Here is a 23,311-nt window from a genome sequence, read left to right on the forward strand (position 1 = left end):
TTCTCATTTTCTTTGACAGGTGTATCATTTGTTTCTGTGGGTAGTCTATATAATCAGTTTTATTTTCATTAGTGCAGCATTTCTCAATAGCCAGGATATTTCCAGGAGTCCCAGAGTGTACATTCACCTGGGCGTACAAATGCATCATATATACAGATATGCAGCTCACATTTCTTACCTTTTCTACACTGAATAGGTTTTCTTATTATTGTTTGTTTTTAAAACTTGATTATGAATTAATGTGACATTACTTATCACTAGACGAATTTAACTTTTGACTGCTCTTTGCCTTTGGGTCTGATGTCCTTCTGCTACAGCTGACTGAATTTTAGTTATAAAACAATGGGCCTCATATCAGACATTGAGTTAATTGGTAACAAATAGGCTTAAATTATATGCCACGGGGCTGATAAGGCAAAGCTGTTGAGTCAGATGTAGACTTAGAGTGGCATAGTGGAATTTGCTGTAAAGACTGTAAGACAACAAGTGGTGTGGAAATGCTGTATTTTTATTAGTTCGAGAGTATGACAGTTGGAAATTGTTAGGAACAGCAGGGGTTAGTTGGGAGTCTCAGTTGCCAGACCACTAATTAAAGCGTCATTTGTGAGGCTGGGTTCATTTCAGGCTGATTAAAGTTCCCATTGTGGCTAACTTTATTGCAGCGTAGAAAAAACGCATGCACAACAATCAGCATTATAACTAGTTTAGGTAGTGTGTATGTCTTCATTTAAAAGCTGTCTCAATATAGACATAAAATAGTATGACCTTACTGGAAGAGGATATGGAAATGAGGATGGCATATAGTGTGTGGGCAATAGTTAGCAATAAGATTGTGGGTGTTCACCTTATTACTTGGATGGGGACTTTCTAAGTGGAGTTTGCCTGTGTGAATTTCCTCTCGGTGATCTAGTTCCTCCCACAGTCCAAAGACATGCATGTTAGGTTATTTGGTGAATCTAAATTGGCAGTAGAGATGAATTTGAGTGTGAATGGTGGTCTGTCTCCCTGTGAGAGACTGGTGACCTGTCCTGGGTGTACTACACCTCTTGCCCAATGTCAGCTGAATTGTCTCCAGCCTGCCTGTGACCCTGAATTGGATAAGCAATTAAAATGGATTGATGAAGACGTGGAAATGAGCTCAATAGTATCAATGAATCTAGTGCAGAAATCTTGGGGTCATTGAATTTCAAAATATCTCATGTGGCTCAAGGGTCTGTTAATAAAAAATAGATTTTATTGACTTGTCCCAATTTGCTTCACTGATTTAACCTTCAAAGTATGAACAGGAGTGGAATTTGACATTGGAAAAAATGTGTTGTATTACATTATTTTACACTGTGGATGCAACACCTTGAAGACTGTGATAGTAGTTTCACACTAAGAAGAGAAAACACGTGTCTCTGTACTTTTAAATCTGTTGTTTGCATTTTTATTTTTAAGAAGTTTCTCATGTGTGAAGTGACTCAGTCGCTCCAGCGGTTCTTGCATAAATTAGTTATTTTGACTCTTTTTCCTTGGGGTTGGTTCTTTTTATAGTATTAGAGTGTTCGATCCTCGAGTTCAAACAGACACCTGACACTACTTCTTGAAAAGTGTTGATTCAACAGTACAATACCCACAGCTAATGAAGTGCATTAAATCAATATAATAATTTTTTAATAACACCTATTATCAGTAAAATGAATACGTTTCATGTAAGTAGAGAAGTGGTTAAATCCTGAGAAACTTAAAACAACATGTAAGTCAAATCAGTTTATTATAAACACATTTAAAGACAGCAGGTTGACCATAGTGCTGGATAGCTAAAGTATTAAGATAATTTTTAATTAAACCCCAAAAAAAGAAAGAATTTGCACTGTCTTGCTGAATGCCCAGCAGGAAAAATATCAAATTACAAATGTAACCTGCTCTCTTCCTTTCAGCTTGTTTTTACTCATGAGATGAAGTTATGCACGTTATAAAGAAACTTTAATTGGAAGTTGCTAATTCAAGTGTCTTACCTATATTACACGTGTTTTCTGCTCTTGTCTGCGCAGAAACTCCACTGCAAGAGCAGAGGTTAGTTTCATTGATGGAAAAAAACCCCTCTGGGCTGTTACTGAAAAATTTAATGGTTCAGGTATTTTAGCCATCTAGAATTTCCTGACTGGTTTTCTTCTTTTTTTTTAAACCCAGACACGTTTTACAAGAATGGTTTAAACTACGCAGGTGTTCTGCATCATGAAACGCTGAACTAAAGTCATTAGTTTGACCTAATAATCCTTCTCCTTCTCCAAATATGCCAGTGCAGCAATTTGGCTTGTGTATTTTGTGTGGGTGTATGGGTTCCTGATGCACTGTCAGCGTGAGACCCCGTGTTAGTCCCACAGGACACTGTGACATATGTGACCCACCGCACAGCTAAAACACAAACACACATCAACCATCTGATTAAACAGCTAACACACACACACACACACACACACACACACACACACACACACACACACACACACACACACACACGTTCACATGCCTTTGTCTGTGTCATGGATCTGACTACACAACGTTATGCAAGTTATGCTTGACCCACACACACAAAGAGTCGTATTACCATTTCTTTAGCCATTGCATACATTGCATTCAATTTCCATAGATTTACCCTTATTGTAGCCTTCAAATCAAATTACTCACTTTGAAATTTAATGATTTTTTTTTCACTCTTCATCCCCATAAAACATAAAAAAAGTCCTCACACTGTGACTGTGTAAACACATTTGTGAGTAGTGTGTGAGTAATACAAGTGCTCAGACATTCACACACAGGGTCGTTAATACTATGCTAATGATGACCTTCGCCGTGCTTACCTTTTGAATATTTTCCTGTCTGGATGTCTGCAGTTCAATGTGTAGGTGTGTGCAAGTCTGCTCACAAACACGCATAAAAACAAGCATCCATAAAATGATTTGTCATTGTGCTTAAATGTCAAGATAATATATTGCTGAAGACAAACCACGGTTTGAATGCTCATCCACTTATAGACTGTGTACGCAGCTATCAGTTAATGTAAACAAGCTGGACTCAACTAGGACTCTAAAGCACATCTGGCTACACAGCTGCACTCACTTAAGGCCTCTGTCCTTATTGCAGTGGTGTGTATATCTGCATGTCTGACTTGTGTTTGTGTATTCATCCTTTATATACACACCCAAATCATAAATGGATGGAGGGTGATCTGTTTTTGCTTGTCCAGTTTAGCTCAGGAAAGTGGGTCACTATGTGTGTGTATGTTTAAGTCACTAGCAAAGTGACTGTTTTAGATCAGTGGAAAGTTAAAACCATCCATGTTTATAAAGTGAAACGTATACAGTTTCCCACGAGACATAAGAATAGAGCCAAAGAAGGATATGTTTGTGAATATATATGCCCTCCCCAAGGACCTCTTGATGTCAGTATGAGATTTATTAAGATTGCTTTTATCTGTACTTTTTTTTTGTCAATTAGAACATGTTATGTCAAGTACAGTGCACTTAACCGTTGGAGTTTCTTCTGGATATAAATGCCTTATGCACTTAAAATGTTTGTATTAACAGATTCATTGATGTGTCTGCCTAGATGTGGTTGTAGATTAAACATCTGTCAGCAGCTACCAAGGCGGGGATCATTGCAGTTAGCGTGCAGTCAGATTGAAAAAGTAAAGCTTTCTATGATCCTGACATGCAGTGGTTATTTTTTTACTTAGCCTATTCGCTTGTTCACGCCCAAGTTATCATAACTCAGCCAGAAAGTGCAAGCCCGGAGTTATTATCTAAAAATATCCCAGTTCTCTGCTAACTGCACTCTATTTAATTTGTAAAATATGTGTACACACACACACACACACACACACACACACACACACACACACACACACACACACACACACGTAGAAAAATATTTAGTATACACATCCAGAAATGCATATACTATTATATACTGTACATATATTTATTAGTTTCAGATGTAGCCATTCTTGTATTTTGCTTGTTTACATTATTGTATTTTGCACAACTCTGTTGCTTGTGAAGCTTGCACACAAGAATTTCACTCACATGTGCTGTACCAATGTACCTGCACATGTAATGTGACAATAAAAGTGATTTGATTTGATTTGATTTTCAAAAAATTTGAAAACCTGATAACCTAGCACGTGTTGTGCACATTTGAAGGTACCTAGAATTCATGTATCCATCATTTCAGTGTTTACATATAATTTAGATGTCAAAGCTTTGAAAAATTAACAAGAAAATAAATCAGAAAAGGTGTGAGGTTGTCATGTAAGGGGATATAAAGACCACTTTAGGAGCAGCTTTATGGTGCTTGAAAGGGTGTTTAAAATACACCAATACATCCTATACATTATTTTGTATGGTATAGTATTTGGAACATACATTGGTTCAGTCCTGACTCAACACACTGTATCATATGAATAAAAATAATGGATTTCTTTCACACCGTGTTAACAATAGCTAACTTATAATGTTTGAGGCTAACAGCAAAGCGTCGCATATGCATTTGCTGACCTCAATATTTGAAAGTCTGCTCCTGTTTTATATAAGCAGCCACCATTGTAAAAGTAAATACAGAAAATACAACCCCAATTCCACAAAAGTTGGGACAGAATGCAGTTGTCTGCAAATTTTGTGATCCCCTCTCTTTTTAGAATCAGTTTTCTCTAAAATCAGTTTTGCGCTTTTTCCAGATGTGAAAGCTGCCAGTTCCATAGGCACTACTCCACTCCCAAACTGTGTGAACTGAAGGATTTGAATAGAGGAATGATAACAATCCAGATGAGATCAGCCCGTTTTAATTTTAGCACCAATGAAGATGGTGGTGTTTCTGCGTCTTGATCACATATAGGTTAGCATGCTAGAAGCTAACAGCAAAGCACCACATACGCATTCACTGACCTCAGTATTTGAAAGGTCTATGATTCTTTGCATCATAGAGCTTTAAAGTGCATTTGTGGATGGCACAGTAAACTGTGTTTATGGGTAGTGGTTTGTGGAAGTGTTCCATGCTTAATGCAGTCCCGCCTAAGGGTCAAAGATCACAAGCATCAAAAACTTATTTTCAGTCTTTTCTTTAGAACACAGAGATTTCTTCAGATTCTCCGAATCCGTTGATTATATTATGTATGTTAGAACCCTCATTTTATGTTGAGGAACACTATTCTGAAGTTGTTCCTTAATTTGTAGATGCAGTTTTGGGCAGAGGTTCAGCAATCTGAACACATCTGACACAAAGGATGGAAATGCTAATGCTGTATCAGTAGGAGTGTAAAACGTGTAGATGATGAGAGGTTTATTTGACCATCAGGTGACCTGGAGATTTGAAGCTTATTGTTTTGTCTGCCATTGCCGCCTTTCCAATCCATGAACACAAGTGATGCCGATACACTTGTGGATCTAATCATCTTAACTAATCCCAGTCACCAAGTAATTGTCACCTACAACCAGTGATTAGTCTGTAATTAGTCCACTTATCAGATCAAATGGTGGAGTATCATTGCTCAGCAATCTGTCCTCAAAGGGATATTTTTCTGCACACAGGTAGCTAGCTATCCTATAATAACCAAATCCCATAACACTACAGAAGCAGGCCTCCGGTAACCACGGCAGCTGGTGTTGCCACGGCAGCGACATGTGACAGATGTGAGCGGCATACATATCTCCATCAGTGTTAATGGGTTCCTCGTAGTTGTGTGTGTGTGTGTGTGTGTGTGTGTGTGTGTGTGTTTGAGAGAGATTGATGGGAGAGAAAGTGTTGGGAGAGAGGGTGAAATTATATGAGTTCACATGAATAATAGTGCGTCTTAGTGTGTGTTTTTGGCATATATATATATATATATATTAGGGGTGCAACGATACACAAAATTCACGGTTCGGTTCGGTTCGATACTTTGGTGTCACGGTTCGATATTTTTTCGATACAAAAAAAATGTTCATGCCTTTTTAATTTGTCATTTATTAAAATTATAAATATATATTTTAACTCAAAAGTACAGTTTTTAAATTTAACCCTAACCCTTGTGCGTGTTTTTTATTTTGACAGCGAATGCGCACCTGCGGACCACTTATGTGCAGCCCTGGTTATTTAGCTCGTCATATTGCAGCCACAGAAATTCTTTTGTCCATGAAACCATAAAGCTGCACTTTCTTTTTGCCTTATAGTCTGATTTGTCATAACTTCTCCATTTTGTGGTAAGCTTTTCTTTGGCTGTCACTTCTTCACCCTGACCTGTCTTATTTGGCTCAGCAGAACTAAAATATATATACTGCTGCTTTTACACACGGACTCACATAACGGTCAGCGATTCTCTGCGCGATCAACCTCTCACATGTTTAAGCTTGCTGCGGGAGATTTCACTTGTCATGTTTGCATAGTAAGCTAACGATTAATAAGACGATGTCAGAGGAATTGGTGCACAAATTATCATCACTCACAGATCAGTACTGTCTCTCTCTATACACAGTTCACACGATTGCAAAGTGAAATCAAAAAACAAGCGCATATTCAAACGCGACTTCAATATGTCACATATTGACAGTGGCTCACCGATGCCAATGACATAATTACCCAGCTACATTTCTGAAAGAATGCAAAAGCATTGACATATATTTTTCCTTCCTACAATAGCCCGACGGGCAGGGTAGCCCGTCTGAAAAAAATCGCTAGCCCCCGGACGTCGGGCTAGCGATTTTGCGAGCCCTGTATCTGATTGAGGAATCACTCATCTTTGGAAAAGAGAGTTTATTACAGAGAAATGTCTCTTTCCAAAATAAAAGCTATACTATCCGCTTCTTCTGGGCTATATTCTCAGCAGCATAAGGAGAATCATGTGCTAACAGCTGTCTAAATGACTCGGCTAAAGTTAGTAGCATGCTTATTGTTTTTGTCTTTGCACTAGGATGATGTCGGCGTAAATGTGCAGTCATATTCGTTGTGTTCCCACTAGTGCTTTCAGGTTAATCTCGTTGAAATGACCTTAACGCCACAACACGGCAAATCTCCGTTAACGAGCTACCGCCGATCGCCCCGTGCATGGGGCTAGACGGCTAACACGTTAACGAGCTAACTGCGCTAACACACTAGTTCCCACCCATGTAATTGAGCATTGCATGGCACATCCAACATACTGTTTTACTTTAGTCCATGACTCGCTTACCTTCAGGGTCATACATCACATGAAAACCAAAATAATTCCAAACGCCAGATCTGAATGAGGGGTGGGGGAGGTGCCCTGCGCTCTTCCTTCTGACTATGCTGTCTGTGTTGAGCGCTCAGTGGATCTGCGCTCGACAGTGCAGCCTAGGCGGAGTAGTCGAACGCAGATTCACTGAGCGCTCAACACAGACAGCATCGTCAGAAGGAAAGTTGATAAAATAAATTACAAATGTTGTATTGTTCGATACATATGCGTACCGAACCGAAAGCACTGTATCGAACGGTTCAATATCGATACGAATATCGTTGCACCCCTAATATATATATATATATATATATATATATATATATGTAGTTTTGTGTGTGAGAGAGAGCGATCATGCCCTCCTGATGCCTTTCAGGTGTGAAAGACATTACCATATAAAGAGGGGACTTTATCAATAACAGCAAGATGATGTGGATGGAGGGATATGTGTGTGAAGAGAGGGAGAGATGCTGATGCAGGCTGAATTGTAGAGGTTCTCACTAGGTTTGTGTCAATTTGCCACCATACTCTCCCACCCGCACATTGCAGACATACACATACAGACAGACTCTCTATGCCAATTCAGTAACTTCACTCCTGTGTTTCTAAGAAAGCACTTGTCCTGACATGACATGTATTTTAATATTTAAGTATTTTGGTTGATTAAAATTTGGTTGATATTTATTTCTATCATACATTTTGTTTATACAGGGAGTGCGGAATTATTAGGCAAATGAGTATTTTGTCCACATCATCCTCTTCATGCATGTTGTCTTACTCCAAGCTGTATAGGCTCGAAAGCCTACTACCAATTAAGCATATTAGGTGATGTGCAACTCTGTAATGAGAAGGGGTGTGGTCTAATGACATCAACACCGTATATCAGGTGTGCATAATTATTAGGCAACGTCCTTTCCTTTGGCAAAATGGCTCAAAAGAAGGACTTGACAGGCTCAGAAAAGTCAAAAATAGTGAGATATCTTGCAGAGGGATGCAGCAGTCTCAAAATTGCAAAGCTTCTGAAGCGTGATCATCGAACAATCAAGCGTTTCATTCAAAATAGTCAACAGGGTCGCAAGAAGCGTGTGGAAAAACCAAGGCGCCAAATAACTGCCCATGAACTGAGAAAAGTCAAGCGTGCAGCTGCCAAGATGCCACTTGCCACCAGTTTGACCATATTTCAGAGCTGCAACATCACTGGAGTGCCCAAAAGCACAAGGTGTGCAATACTCAGAGACATGGCCAAGGTAAGAAAGGCTGAAAGACGAGCACCACTGAACAAGACACGCAAGCTGAAACGTCAAGACTGGGCCAAGAAATATCTCAAGACTGGTTTTTCTAAGGTTTTATGGACTGATGAAATGAGAGTGAGTCTTGATGGGCCAGATGGATGGGCCCGTGGCTGGATTGGTAAAGGGCAGAGAGCTCCAGTCCGACTCAGACGCCAGCAAGGTGGAGGTGGAGTACTGGTTTGGGCTGGTATCATCAAAGATGAGCTTGTGGGGCCTTTTCGGGTTGAGGATGGAGTCAAGCTCAACTCCCAGTCCTACTGCCAGTTTCTGGAAGACACCTTCTTCAAGCAGTGGTACAGGAAGAAGTCTGCATCCTTCAAGAAAAACATGATTTTCATGCAGTACAATGCTCCATCACACGCGTCCAAGTACTCCACAGCGTGGCTGGCAAGAAAGGGTATAAAAGAAGAAAAACTAATGACATGGCCTCCTTGTTCACCTGATCTGAACCCCATTGAGAACCTGTGGTCCATCATCAAATGTGAGATTTACAAGGAGGGAAAACAGTACACCTCTCTGAACAGTGTCTGGGAGGCTGTGGTTGCTGCTGCACGCAATGTTGATGGTGAACAGATCAAAACACTGACAGAATCCATGGATGGCAGGCTTTTGAGTGTCCTTGCAAAGAAAGGTGGCTATATTGGTCGCTGATTTGTTTTTGTTTTGTTTTTGAATGTCAGAAATGTATATTTGTGAATGTGGAGATGTTATATTGGTTTCACTGGTAAAAATAAATAATTGAAATGGGTATATATTTGTTTTTTGTTAAGTTGCCTAATAATTATGCACAGTAATAGTCACCTGCACACACAGATATCCCCCTAAAATAGCTAAAACTAAAAACTACTTCCAAAAACATTCAGCTTTGATATTAATGAGTTTTTTGGGTTCATTGAGAACATGGTTGTTGTTCAATAATAAAATTATTCCTCAAAAATACAACTTGCCTAATAATTCTGCACTCCCTGTATGTTAAATGACCTGAAAAACTAATGCACTTATATCCTACATGGACTGTGCAGTGTTTAGAATTTACAGACAAAGGCACACCAAAGAAAAGTCGCCCACAGAGGTCAAGAAATCTCCCCATATTCTTGTTTTCTATATTCTCTTTCTGTTCACCCCCAAAATGGTGAGGGCAGACAGCTGCTTCTCCTGGAGTCTGGTTCTTCCTTCCTACCCTCATCAAGTGCATGCTCATACAGCATTGTTTGATCATAATAGTTCTTTCTACTGTAGGACTTTGCCTAACAGTTTAAAGTGCCTTGAGGTAACATAAATACAACTAAATCTTTTCAAGAGCTGGGTCATAAATAATCACTATAAACTGATAACAGCTTTGGATGATGGACGTTTTCTGGTTTCCATTTGTAATCCAAGTTCGGTTCATCAATCACGTGAGTAGGCTTTGATTGTGTTCAGGTACATTGCATTTATCTGCATGAATAAACAAGGATGGGCAGAAAAACAGGAAGTCATAAAACAAAAGTGTGTTTCTTAAGCAGGAAGCTGTAAAATATTGACCATTGGCCCTAGAGGCTAAGTCAGCAGACAAGCCAGTAAGTCAGGAGACTGTAGAACTCCTTTCAGCTAACAGATTGAATGCATGCAAATATGTAAAATAACAAAAATAAGTGATGAGCAGGTGTCAGTAAATGTATTGGCAAGGTCTCTTCTAGGAAAATAAATCTATTAATTAAAAAAGTTGGTATTAGAAAGTTGGTATTTCATGTGTGTTAAATTCAAATGAGTGTGAATAATGGTGGAGTACACTTGGAGGCTTGAAAAGGATTTCTGACCATGTGTATCTCATTAGGACAATTGCCAGCCCTTTTGAAATAGACCCCTCTGCTATGGGAAAAGCTGGAACCAGCATAAATGTGCTGATTAAGATCCAGCAGGGATAAAGGGTATGGAGACAAAGTGGTCCAACGCAGCACCCAGCAACCATTGTCTGTACTTGCTGTTTCCTTCTCTTATGCCTCCTTTTGCTTGTACTCTGAATCCCCCCCCCCCCCCCCCCATCTCATTATGCCTACAAATGTTGCCTTGCAGAGATGAGATACCAGCAACGTAGACACGCTAACATACAAGCTCTCTCTCTTTTTTTCCAGATGTCACCTACACTTAACAGAAAACATCCCCTAACCTTAGCTTAGCTACAACTAAAGGTCAAACCTCAGCTCTTGCCCTAACCCCAACCTAAACCTACATGTAACCTTAAAGCTGAATCAGAGTCTTAACCCCAAAACAGTCCTTTTAAGTTCAAAGTGGCCGAAACACTGGCATACACACACTCACAGATGTGCTTTGTTTTTTTCTGCAAAACGAGGCTCTAGAGAAATGAAGATGAGAGAAACAAATATTTAAATTTACGAAAGGAAGGCGAGGAAGAAACCACTCTTGCTCTTGAAGACTGCTCTTGCTAATATTGCTATTATTATCATTATTGTCACTGACCCAGAGTGGACACACTTAATTAGACTAACTACCCCTGCCAGTAGGCTGCTACATTCAGCAAACTGTGTCTGCGTGGTGACTCCATCCCCTGCAGCCAGAGAAGCTGCATAAAGGTCTGCCTGCTCCGAAAGAGGGCACACGATGAATCTGAGTTTGCCAATGTGAATTAAATAGGAAACTAGTAGGAAAATATGCACATTTTAAAATCCAGCAGATGGATGTGCAAAGTGTTAGTACAGCAGATGCCACTTTGACTCTTGAACTGCAGCCACGGGCTAATTTAAAAAGCAAGTTTGGGAAGTTTTTCCCTAGGGAATTTCTTTTTTTTACTTGGCAAGGCTGTTTCCCTCTGTTTTGTAAAGCATTTGCATTACTTTGTACTAGCAATGGTTTAAAAAAAATTCCAAATTAAGATTCAGTTATGCTTCCTGAAGTTTGGGTGTTTTTATTTGGGTTTCCCCTTATTCCATCTTTTTGTTCACTGTGATTTAAAACAATCTATTTTCTAATAAAGGCCAAAATGAGAAAACATATGTTTAAATGTAAAAATCAGCAGAAATAGAACCAAATTTTACATTTCTAGTACCACAGTATTCCTCTCAGAACAAACATACTCACCATTTCCGCACACTGGCAAAATTGCAACAACAGGCAAATCATATGCATGAGTGCACATACCCAAACACACCCTGGCACACAACTGGACGTATGCAAACTAATACTAACGTGCACACACCAAAGTACACGGAGATTCATATGAAAACACACACAAATGAACACAAACTGGCATGTGTGAGCGGGTTATTGAGGACAAGTGTGCATTGCTGGATGGTAGTGAAAGTGGCAACAGCACCTGCTGCCATGGGGCCCACAGCTACCATGGCAACTGCCTCTCTGTCACCGAGTAGTTAAGCAGCCATCTTTCTGTCTGTCTTGTCCTGATTCTATATATTGGGCATTTGTGTGAGTGTTGAAAGAAAATGTGACATTCTACCTGTGTGTTGTTTACAAACTGCAACCATGGATCTGTGGAAAAATGGCATATATTGCAAAGTATAGCATCTATCATGTATGCATGTATCCATCTGTCTCTATCAGTCTGTTTGTCTGTGTAAAAAAACCCAAAACATGCTGTACCTGTTCTGACACTGTTTATATCTAAGTTGAAAACTTTTCGATTCCATCATCAAGAGCCAAGATGAAAAGTGAAAATGTTCCAGCATGCAGCAGGTGCCAGCGCCAGCGCCAGCTCTCTCTGACGCTGTGAAGTCTCGCTCGCTGAACGGTTTATTTGAAGACCTGCTAACCACACTTCTAACATTAGCCAACCTGCTGTCACAAGCTGATAAATCACACAGAAGCATACACATTCACTCATGCAAACACACACCCATACCAACAGTCACACAGTCACACATAGCACATCTATCTTCAGCATCTCGCACTAGGAAAATCTCATGACAGACTGAGGTGTGGGTGATAGGGATGGTTTGTATGTGTGTGTGTGTGTGTGTGTGTGTGTGTGTGTGTGTGTGTGTGTGTGGGTGTTTCTGTGTGCATGTCTGTGTGTTTTAGTTCTGAACTTTTGAAGTAGGGGCAGTTAACTTTGGCTATATCTCTTCTACTGGCAACTTTACTAGCTAAAATGTGAAAATATACATCTACCGAACTATGATTATGGTATTCAAATCCCATTGTTACATCATTTTAACTTCAATAAAATACTGAGTGTAATTAAAGATATTCTGCTGCCCTCTTTTTTGTAGTTTCTGCATAAGGAGTCATGTGGTTCAGACAGGCATGTCTATGTATTTATTCCTGATGCCGACATTTCAATGATTAGAACTGTGGTCTGGCTATAAAGTGAAGTCATTATAATTCACCTGAACAATACAGATGAAACTAGAGAAGCTTAAAGCAGTATTCAAAGGAGAAAGGATTAGCTTGTTTTCTGTCTCACACACACACACACACACACACACACACGCACACACACGCACACACACGCACACACACACACACACACACACACACACACACACACACACACACACACACACATATGAAATACAGTAAACTATATTCATGTTTCACTACAGTGCTTGCACTGGCTTGCAGGTTTATATTTAAAATATGAGCTCACCAGTATCTGATCTGTTAACAATCCCTGCTTTTTTAGCCATATGAGATCACACAGTGTCATTTCTGGCTTAAAAATAACAACAAAACAGCTTTGGCAACAGATTTTCTTTCCCGAGGCCACAATTTTGAAACAGTACATTGACTTTAAACGAATTGACAAATTTGTTTGATCAAGAGTCTCACAAATTTACATTTGAAAATGGACCTTCTCAAGTATATTATGTTTCTCTTTTATTATTTCTCTAATTATGCCCCAGGGAATATTTTTCATTAACATAAACAGGGGAATAGTGTAGACTTTAATAGTGAATGTAATTTAACCTAAAAAAAAAAAGTCGTCTCTCCCTCACTGTAAATGATCTGCACTCACATTAAATGCCTTACAACCTTAGCCAGAATCTACAAAGTGCTTTACAATATTGTTCTCCTTCAAACACACACACACACCAGTGGAGCCTACTGTGCATGCTGCTCACAATGAAGCATATTGAAAGCTGAAAGTATAGATGTGGGAAACTGAAGAGGAGTGGGATGTAGAGAGAGGAGCAGAAAGGATAGAAGAAAAGATGAGTGTGTGGGAAGAGGCGACAGAGTTGCCTACAAAAAGCTGTGGTGGCCTTGTGTACTGTGTGACTGTGATTGTGAGTCCCTACAGTGCCAACATGCCTGCCTTTTAGGGTGAAAACTAGAAGCAGGGCTCTGAGGGTCAGCTGGTCGTCTTTTACAAGTACAGTAATGGCATTCCTGTTTTAAATACACTGCACTGTTGGCCTGCAAAATTAGTGCCTATGAGTATTTACATACATTCCTAGCTGAGCTATATACTGTAAGTTAAGAGGCTGACGGATGCCAAAGACAGGATGACAGGAGAACCCAGTGTGTGTGTGTATTTTAAGCAGGACTGTGAGTGTATTGCGTCAGAGGATTTTAAAGGGCAGGAGGTGCAACCAGAACAAGGATGACATTTAAGCAGCAGACAGTTTTCATTCTGGTTCTCATGGTAGATTTCACTGAAATAGTTGTGTATCAGCTACTGTAGTATTTTTAAAGGCTTTTGATCAAGAACCTCTTTGAATAGGACTTCAATATAACCTAGCAGATTCTTAAAACTAAATCTTAAGTAGCAGATTTTTCCTCTGCTGTCCTTTTTTGTCCTCTCCTTCTTTTCTGTTATCACCCTCTCAAGCCTACTGACCAACAGACATAAATATCATCCACTTCCTCCTAATACTTATCATCCATCTCATCATAACAGCACTCCCTCTGACCTCACATCACTCCTCTCCCATTCCTCCTCTTATCACATGATGGAGGGGGTGAAAGATTTAAAAAATAGATAGGAAGGGCTGGGGAAAAGAAAAGAGAGAATAAAAACCTAGTCAAAACAGAGTTTAAAGAAAGGGAGAGGCAATAATGCTTATAGACTGGACAAGGGTGAAAGAGGGAAAGTGTGTGTATGTGTGTTTGCTTTTTGGAGAGAGAGAGAAGAGAGTGAGAAAGTAAATTGGCTGTTTGTTCCCAGTCTGCGCTTCAATCAGACACAGAGAATAGCCTCTAGCCGTTAAACTTTCCAATTACCTTGAGCAGATGGAGGCTGTGGGCTCGGTTTAGAGAGGTTGTTGTGGTTGTTGTTGTTGTTTACTGTTATCTGCTATTGACTGTACGTCTACCTACATACATTGTCAGAAAAAGGGACAGGGCTGCCATAGAAAAGCAGGGTTCTCCCTTTTTAATCTTTACCTTCACATATCTCTCCAGTTCTTATTTTACTCCTTGTTTCATCTCTGATTGATCATATCTGGTTGGGCAAGAGTAGTTTAGCTGTTCATATTACAGCCTTGTGACTGAATGGTTGTCATTACGAATTCAGGTTTGGTGACCTTGTGAAATGCGGATGAAGTCTTCCCACTCTCAGTAACAACTGTGCTCTTGAGCAAAGCTCTCCAGCCCCAGCTGTTCCCTTTGAGGACCTCGTTGGGCAACAGTGTAGCACTGTGCTTTGCTTTGCAGAAGTGTATGAATGAGTGCTACTGTGCAAGAATGAAGCCTGGAGAAGAGCAAGCACACTCAGTTGACTTTCGTGAATCTTGGCATATTAAATAGCGTTAGCAGGCTGATTGATATACAGTATATGATATATATGATTATAAAGCTGAGTAAACTAACAAACTGGCTTAATCTTTCTGCATTATTTGTTGTTCAAAGTGCAGTTAGCTTTTTCTACCAAAAACATTTCTAACAATTTTAGCTGTTTAAAATGTGTCCATGTTTTTCCGTATTGTTAAACAGAAATATTTTAACAAATGAGTTGGTTGGTCCTGAGTGAAATATATAATCACTAGTTAGATATATTTTCCACAATGAAATGTTTTCACCGGTATATAGAGGTATTGCCCATGTCTGCAGAGGGTAACCTGTAAAGCAGCTGGCTTATGTGTTCTCAAAATCATTTGTAGTTTGTAGGATATATCCAGCTCAGGGAAAACAGATCTACAAAAACTGCCTCTCCAGGGAGATGTTCGCAGTGTTGTTGAAGAGTGCCAAAGATAGTTGTTTAATAGTTAATTAATACAAGAGAAGCAGAGACAGTGAGACATATTAATGTTGGATTATCAGTTTCAGAAAATTATAGTACAGACACATGAACCTCCAGCTTAGGTGATTGTCAAACCTGCATATGTGTCAGTCCTTTGCAAATTGTAACAACATCCTTAGATGTGCTTTATATTCAGAGCTAATATATTGTGCTAAAGAAAGAAAAAAGCTGAAAATGGTTCTTAAAATCAGTCTATTTTTATTCATCCTGATATTAGTGTTTCTCTTAATTCCTTGTGTCTAATAAGAACTTAACAGAGCTACTTGCACAGCTGCAGACTATTAGTCATGTAGGCAATTTTCCATTTGGCCTTTTTTGTGCTGTTTTTGTAGATGAGGAACACCAAAAATAGAGGGTAAAAGGGAGGGGTTGACACAAATGACATGAAACCAAAGATGTTGCAACTGGGCTAAATGGTACATATGAACTCACTATCAGGTCACCAGGACACCCTAGTTATCACCACTTTACTTCGTCTGAAATTAGGGGCAGCTGAGTGATAGTCTGGAGCTCTGTAACTAAAAATTGACAATACTGACTGAAGACCTGCTAATCACACTTCTAACATTCAACATGTGCGATTTTTTATTTTATTTAAAAAAGGATAGTAATTAAAGTCTTGGTTGTTCATAATAAATGACTTGATATACTGCCTTTCTGCCACACTATTAGAGAGGAAAACTCATGCCATCCACTGGTGATGTGACTTTATATATTGTATCATTTGCCTGCGAAACACATGTGTTTACCTGTTTTTCTCATGTGTGTGCACATACTGTGTAAAGGTATAAATGGAGGTTATTGGGCAGATCTTTACCTTCAGCTCCTCCGGTGCTTCACTAACCTTGGAATGAAAGGATACTAGGGGGGAAAGAACGGATGGATAGGAAAAGTGGAGGAAAAGAGGGGAGCAGAGGAGGAGTGAGAGGGCGTCGGAGAGTGTGTATTCACGTGTGGGATACGGCAAGATGGATTACCCAACCCGGCGGGCAATTTATCACTGTCACAGAGAGAGAGAGGGGGCAAAAGAGAGGGATTCAGAAGAGAGGGGAAAGGAAAGAGAGGCAGCAAGAGGATGGGATGAAGAGCTTGGGGAAAGACAGTTAAAAACTAGGTGGAGGACAAAAAGAGGAGAATAAACAATTATGAGCGAATACTTTATTTTGTGCTCAGTCAGACACATTTTTACAACTAATCAAGACAAGGTGTAACCCCATGCCTGGAAAGGGTGAAAACAGAACAGAGAAAAGACGGAAAAGGATTTGCTGTGTGGCTCCTGAAGCATAAGCACATCCTTTAAATGTCCTATATTCTTAGTGACTGAAGCTGGAAAAAAGTATAGTTGTGCAGTCTCTATGTAGTGCACGTCATAAGGCTTGGATCCTTTTGATCTTAATATGGAGCATATTAGCAATATAATGTAAAATCAGAGATTTCTCACCAGGGATAGTGAAGACCTGGCATTTTATTGTCAAGCTCTGATGAGTTCCAATCAGTCAGAACAATAAAACATCCTTCATGCTGCTGTACACGTATCCCCTTGTGTTGCCTAACAGCATTGACCCATTGAAGTGGAAATTCTGTCGTCCCTGGCATCCTTTTGGGGCTGATGGTTGATGGCTTATTTTAGAGCATCCCATACATAGATGTTTGGAGACTAAAGCTATCACAGAGCACCATTTCTGTGGTAGATCTACTAGAGGTGTGCCACAATGTTTACACCTGTTCTCTGTTTATTTAATCGTTTCTTTCTTTCTGATGTGAACAGAGCGGGGTGTGAAATTTTGCCTTGCTTGCAGATATCCAATGTGAAACAGGCATTCACATAGAATACATTCTCACCTAAATTAACTAGCCATGTTCCCTCATCTATATTCAGGTGCAGACAACTAGCTAATTGGTAGCTAGCTAGCACAGTGAAGAAGATTATTTTTGCATATACCTCATTTACAGTGCAGATGGTGGACTAATTTTAAAAAAACAGACTGCAGAGTTTATATGCAGTTCATTTACAGTCAGGAAGCACCATCGATAGCCAGATAATTTAAAAACAGGCACCAGCGAGTAACTTTCACATTTAAAAAAAAGAGGCAGCAATTTAAACAGCTATTTCATTTATAGCACTGGGCACTGTTGTGGATGGGCAGCTAATAAAAAAGCCAGGCTGTCTTCCAGCCAGCTAGCTCATTTACACTAGCAGGGAGCCCGACTGTAAACTTAACTCTGTACAGGCCGGGACAAGATCTGTAGCTCGGGCTGTTAATGAGAAGGCAGCATGCATAACAAACAGTGGATGTACAGATACACGGGCTGAAATATTGATGAAGCAAAAATGTAAAAAGTCTCACTTGTCCTGTTTGCGTGTGAGAAGGACACAGACAGAGAAAGAGATCTCATCTGTCTGTAGCATCTGTTTCCAGTATTTTACATCCTCTTTGATTGACATTACACACACATACACACACACACGCAGGTCAAGCAAGGCTATTTTGGGACATTATATGTTTGTGGGTGAAGAAAAAAACAACTTTGTAACTGATGAGCACTTAACCTAAGCTAATTCATGGCAGCATGCAGACAGCCAATTAATTATGGTTGTCAATCCCGAAGAGTGACTGCATGAATGGCTGGCTGCAGACACAAATGTGTCATCAACATGGTCTGTCTCTTGAGAGTTGTTTGCCCACAACATTTCAAAGGAAAGTAAGATTTCAAAGAAAAATCCATAAAGACAAACAGATAAAAGCATCAAAAGTTTGTCCTCTTTGAATGAACCCACCCTGCTTTCTTTGTCTCAGAGACGGACTACTCACGGCAAGTCTGGCTAACTAAAGGGCTAATGATGGCGGTGACGCTGATATACACGTGCTCCACTGAAAAATGCGCAGAAATTAAATTTCATGTTGTATCATCAACTTGATTTGATGTTTTATGCATGTTTTAAAATTTTGATTGGTTGGTTGATTGCTCTAGAAGCATGTCTTGGCACTCTACAGCCATCTTTAAATGCACCTGGGCATTTTGAAGTATCTTCTAAATTAATACATAATATTTTTTATGTCACCAAGACATAAAAACTGGATATGTAGGATTGCGAGGAAATTCTGTTAAGACCTGCTTAGAAAGTTTGGCATAATATAAGGTTTTACAAAGTGTTTGCTTCCTCTGAAAGTTATGTTTCCACTGCAGTTTTTACTCTTCTGGAATATGTTTTATGACATTGAACACTGTATAAATTGTCAGTCATACAGTAAGAAGCCTTGAAGCCATAACATTATACAATCAAACGTCGGGCAGCACAAACATCCACATAAAAAAATGAACAAGAAAACCCCGAAAGTATCAAGGAAAATTTTGCAGCAAGTAATTTACACCAGAAGTATGTAGGCACATGCTTATGCTAATTAATTTTCACACTGCTGTGACAACACAAACTTTCTAATGCATTTCTCTTTGTTATTAACATGTGTCAACAACACAAGCGAGTGTGTAAATGTGTGCAGGCAAACTGTGTGTCTGTTCATTTAAATGAATGCTTCACAGGATTTATGCACATGTGCTGGTACGCATTTGTGTGTTAGTGTAATAGGTCACAGTTATGTCCTAACCAATCTAACTCCTACTACCATTATTGGATCATCTGAGGGAATGACCAATTAAAAAGGTGATTAAAGGAGACATACTTCAGAGAGGGAAAGAGAGGAGGAAGAGGGGCTGGAGGTAATAAATGAGCGAGAAAGAGGAAACCTTCCGGGGTTCTTTAGTTATTTGTCACAGAGGGGAAACAAAGAAAGAGAAAAGTCTGTGCAGGCAGCGGTTGGTTTGCTTAATATTCTGGCACTTGCGAACATGCTATTAAAGAACAACTTCTGCTAAGGGTTATTTCTGATGTGTGCTACAAAAACACTAATCTTCCACTTAGGTAGCTTTTAAACACAAGGAGTTAATGTAGCTTTTATTAAGTGTAGTGCATTTCAACGTTTTTATCTATCTGCACTGAATTGTTGGTGTGGTTTTTTATGGATTCTTTACGCAGGCTCTATTTGTCATCATGAAGTATTCCCTGCACAAATATTCTTGTTACTTTACCCGTGTATTTTCTTCTCACATTTATAGTTAAGTCTCAGTGGTGTCATAATCGTTTAAGCGGTATATTTTTTTAGGATTAATACAATCCAATATCACATATAGTTAAATTAATTATTGACATTAATAATATTTTCTTTGTCTTGATTTAGAATTTCTGTTTCTATCATTTTCTATCCGTTACTTTTTCTTTTTTACTTTTCCTTGTGTTCCATTATCTGTTTAAGTTCTGGTTTTTAGTCATTTCCAGTGATTTTCGCAGTGATTTTCTCAAATGGACTTCCACTCCTCTTTGTTTTTGTTTGTTGGTTTGTTTGGTTTTCACTTGTGTCTTGTTTGGTTCTCTTAAATTTGGATTTAATCTGCTTTTTGGAAGTTGTCTTTTTCTCCTGTCCCCACTTGATATTTCTGAAATTTGGGGATTTTCTTCCACTTGTATGTTTTGTATCTTGCGTTTTGGTCCATGATGATGATCCATACTTACATTTACATTGACCACTGATTGATTCTTTAATGTTTCTTGGTATAAGTTAGGTAAAAACTACAGTTTCAGCAGCTTTGGTTCAGCTTCTTTGTTGTTGTTTTTATAAATGATTTTTTTTTCTCCTTACAGTGAAGCTATGAATTTGAACTACTATTCAACTGTATAATTTTGGAGTGTGATACCTTTGTGTATGTAACACAAACATACACAGTGCACACTTTTTTAAGGTATACTTTACCTTTTTACCTTCGTTACCTTCAGGACTGCCTTAATTCTTCGTAGCATAGATTCAACAAGGTGCTGGAAACAGTCCTCAGAGACTGCCACTTGCTGGATATTGTCTCGTTATTGGACCGTTTTCTGTAAACCCCAGACATGGTTGTGCAGAAACCCACTCGGAGCATCAGCAATTTCTGAAATACTCAGCCCAGCCCAACTAGCACATTCAAAGTCACTCAAATAACCTTTCTTCCCCATTAAGATGCTCAATTTGAACTTCAGCAGATCATATTTACCTAATCTGCCTAAATGCAATAAGTTCTCACCATGTTACTGGCTGTTTACATACTTGCATTAATGAGTAGTTGAACAAGTGTCCGGAGAGTGTATGTATATGTACAAGAGAGAAAAAAGATGGTATATGTTTTAGACATAATGGTGTGTGAGACCTGTGCTTGACCTTGGTCACTGCAACATTGGGTAAATATACCGTATATGTGCCTATCCATGGGTTTGATGTGTGTGATGTCATTTATAACCTGTGTGTTATTGACCTTCATCCTGCGAAGACGTCAGACTCAATCATTCACACACATGCACACAGTCTCCATCATAACTGCGATTATGGGCTGCCAACAGAGTTGAAATTTATAATATTTTTATCAGTCTCTTATCTGCTCCATGTCTTTGCTAGTTTACATTATTTGAGTGTGTGCTTACATAGAAGTATATGAGCTTATATAATGTGTATGCTCGCTTGTTGTCAGAGCAGGTGCAAGAGACCGTCTGCATCTCTTCTGCATGAATTCACTGATTCCTGACCTGCTGAGAAGTGCCTGTGTGTCTGTGATAGGGTAAATACAGGAGCAAATAGTGGAGAAATGGATGAGCAGAGGGATGAGTGAAGGCATGGGAAGGAAAGATTTATTCTGCTTTGTCACTCATATGGAACTGATTACATACATTCTCCAGAATAAACTGGCAAACAACAATGAAGACTACACATATAATACACGTCAGTCAGTTTTCTGTCTGTCTTCTCTTCCCACCTTTTCTGTTTTCTTAGTTTTGAATGTGATATGATGCTATGAACTGATGCTAAATATAGACGTGGAATCAGTTACAGACAGAAAATAGGAATACAGTAAAGGAGGTGGGTCAAAGTGTTGTCTCATAGTCAGTGGTGGAAAGAGTATTTTTCCATGTATTTGTATGTGTGTGTGTGTGCTTATGAAAGGGATGTGTCTTGTTGAGCTTGACAGCCTATTTTCCTGAATCCTTTACCTCCTGCACACTCACAGACACACACACACACAAACAGTGAGGGCGAGCTGTCTCTTTTCATCAGATCTCAGTAATAGCATCCTTCTGTGTCCAGTCTGCACTCATCCACCCACACACACACATATAAACGCACACAGTCAAACACACTGACTGTCAGCCACTAAGAGTTGCTGAGGTCACTTTTCAGTTACGATGGACTCAATCGCCATCTCTCTCTGCTTTTCCCTTATTCTGCCATCTTTGCAGCGTAGAGCCGAGGATGCGTTTGTCTCCCATGTAGGAGGAAATGAATCACACTCGCACACACATATAGACTATCTGTGATGCTGCGAGTGATTGAGTCACTCACAGAATACTGATGAAGTCAGAGGTGAAGAGATGGGTTGAAGAGATGAATAGGTGTGATGAAAGAAGGAGGGGAAGTGAGGAGAGCAGAGAATATGACAGTTCACAGCGAGAAGTTATTATCAAACTGTGCAAAACACTAAAAATCTCTGTTAATCTGCAGAGTGTTTCATATTGGTGGAATTCAAAATTTCCTTTGAATAGAGCCTACCTTGTCTGGTAAGATACTTAACTCAGCTCAAAGTTATGCTGTTCTAATGAAAGATGAGCTGAATATAACAAAAAAAATGCAGTATTAGTAGGGGGAAAATTGCAGAAATGGGGTCATCGAGCAGGCACAGAAAGTATATTTGCATTTTGTGTGTACGAGGTGTTGTGTTCATGGTCAGCGTTTGCAAAAGCTGCCTGTTTTTTCATCCCCCCCTCCCCATCTTTCCCCTCGGAAACCACAGCTCTCCTTTTTTTCAGTCAGGCAGCTTGGCTGCTTCTCAAATCTTAGCTAATTGGGAAAAACAAGACCCTCATCTCAAGGACCATACACCGTGTCCACTTTAATGCTGCTTTAGTCGCCTGTCTGCTGTGCTCTCACAGTTAAGTGTGTGCATGTGTGACAGGGTGATAGAGAAGGGTCAAAAGATGCCAAAAGAGATTAAATGTTCCCTTTTTGCCAATTTTTGGCAAAGATAGGACTTTTCCAATTCAGTACAAACAGGAAAAGCGGAAAGCAGGGTTATTGTTTTGGCACCGATGAGAAGAATGCTTCACAATTTGTTCACAGTGGTTTATTTTATCTGTCTCCCTCAATCATATTTTATAACTAACATGAACAGTCTGGTCTAGTCACAATAATTAGAATGTTTATGTAAAGGCTGTAATGGGAAGATATTACTTATAACATATATAAGAAATGAGAATTTCCATTCTAGAGTCATCCCTATCCCATTTCACGCATGTTTTTACTTAAATGTGTTTAAATGCTCGACAATTCTCTCCTTTTCATTTTGAGTTTGTCATTCTTTGTTTTCTTTTATTGCTTTGTGCTGATTAACTCAGTGGCCAACGCTATTTGACATTGACATGGCATTACACTTTTCTTGGACATCTACAATAAGTTTGAGAGTACAGCAGTTTTCTTCCATTTACCAAAAAGTCATTTTGGTGATGATCTCAGGGACGAAGAGAAATAGACTCTG

At 39.3% G+C, this 23,311-nt stretch overlaps 1 protein-coding gene across 2 annotated transcripts in view; it reads left to right on the forward strand.

The window, feature by feature from the left end:
• kif26ba (kinesin family member 26Ba) overlaps positions 1-23,311 on the forward strand; it is a 100,281-nt gene that overhangs the window by 2,886 nt on the left and 74,084 nt on the right. The gene's annotated exons all lie outside the window — the stretch shown is intronic.

The sequence above is a fragment of the Mchenga conophoros genome, linkage group LG1, assembly GCF_057382185.1.
Source record: "Mchenga conophoros isolate Kocher_MC1m ecotype Shallow Benthic linkage group LG1, M_conophoros_male_GT1.1, whole genome shotgun sequence".
NCBI classification, from domain to species: domain Eukaryota; kingdom Metazoa; phylum Chordata; class Actinopteri; order Cichliformes; family Cichlidae; genus Mchenga; species Mchenga conophoros.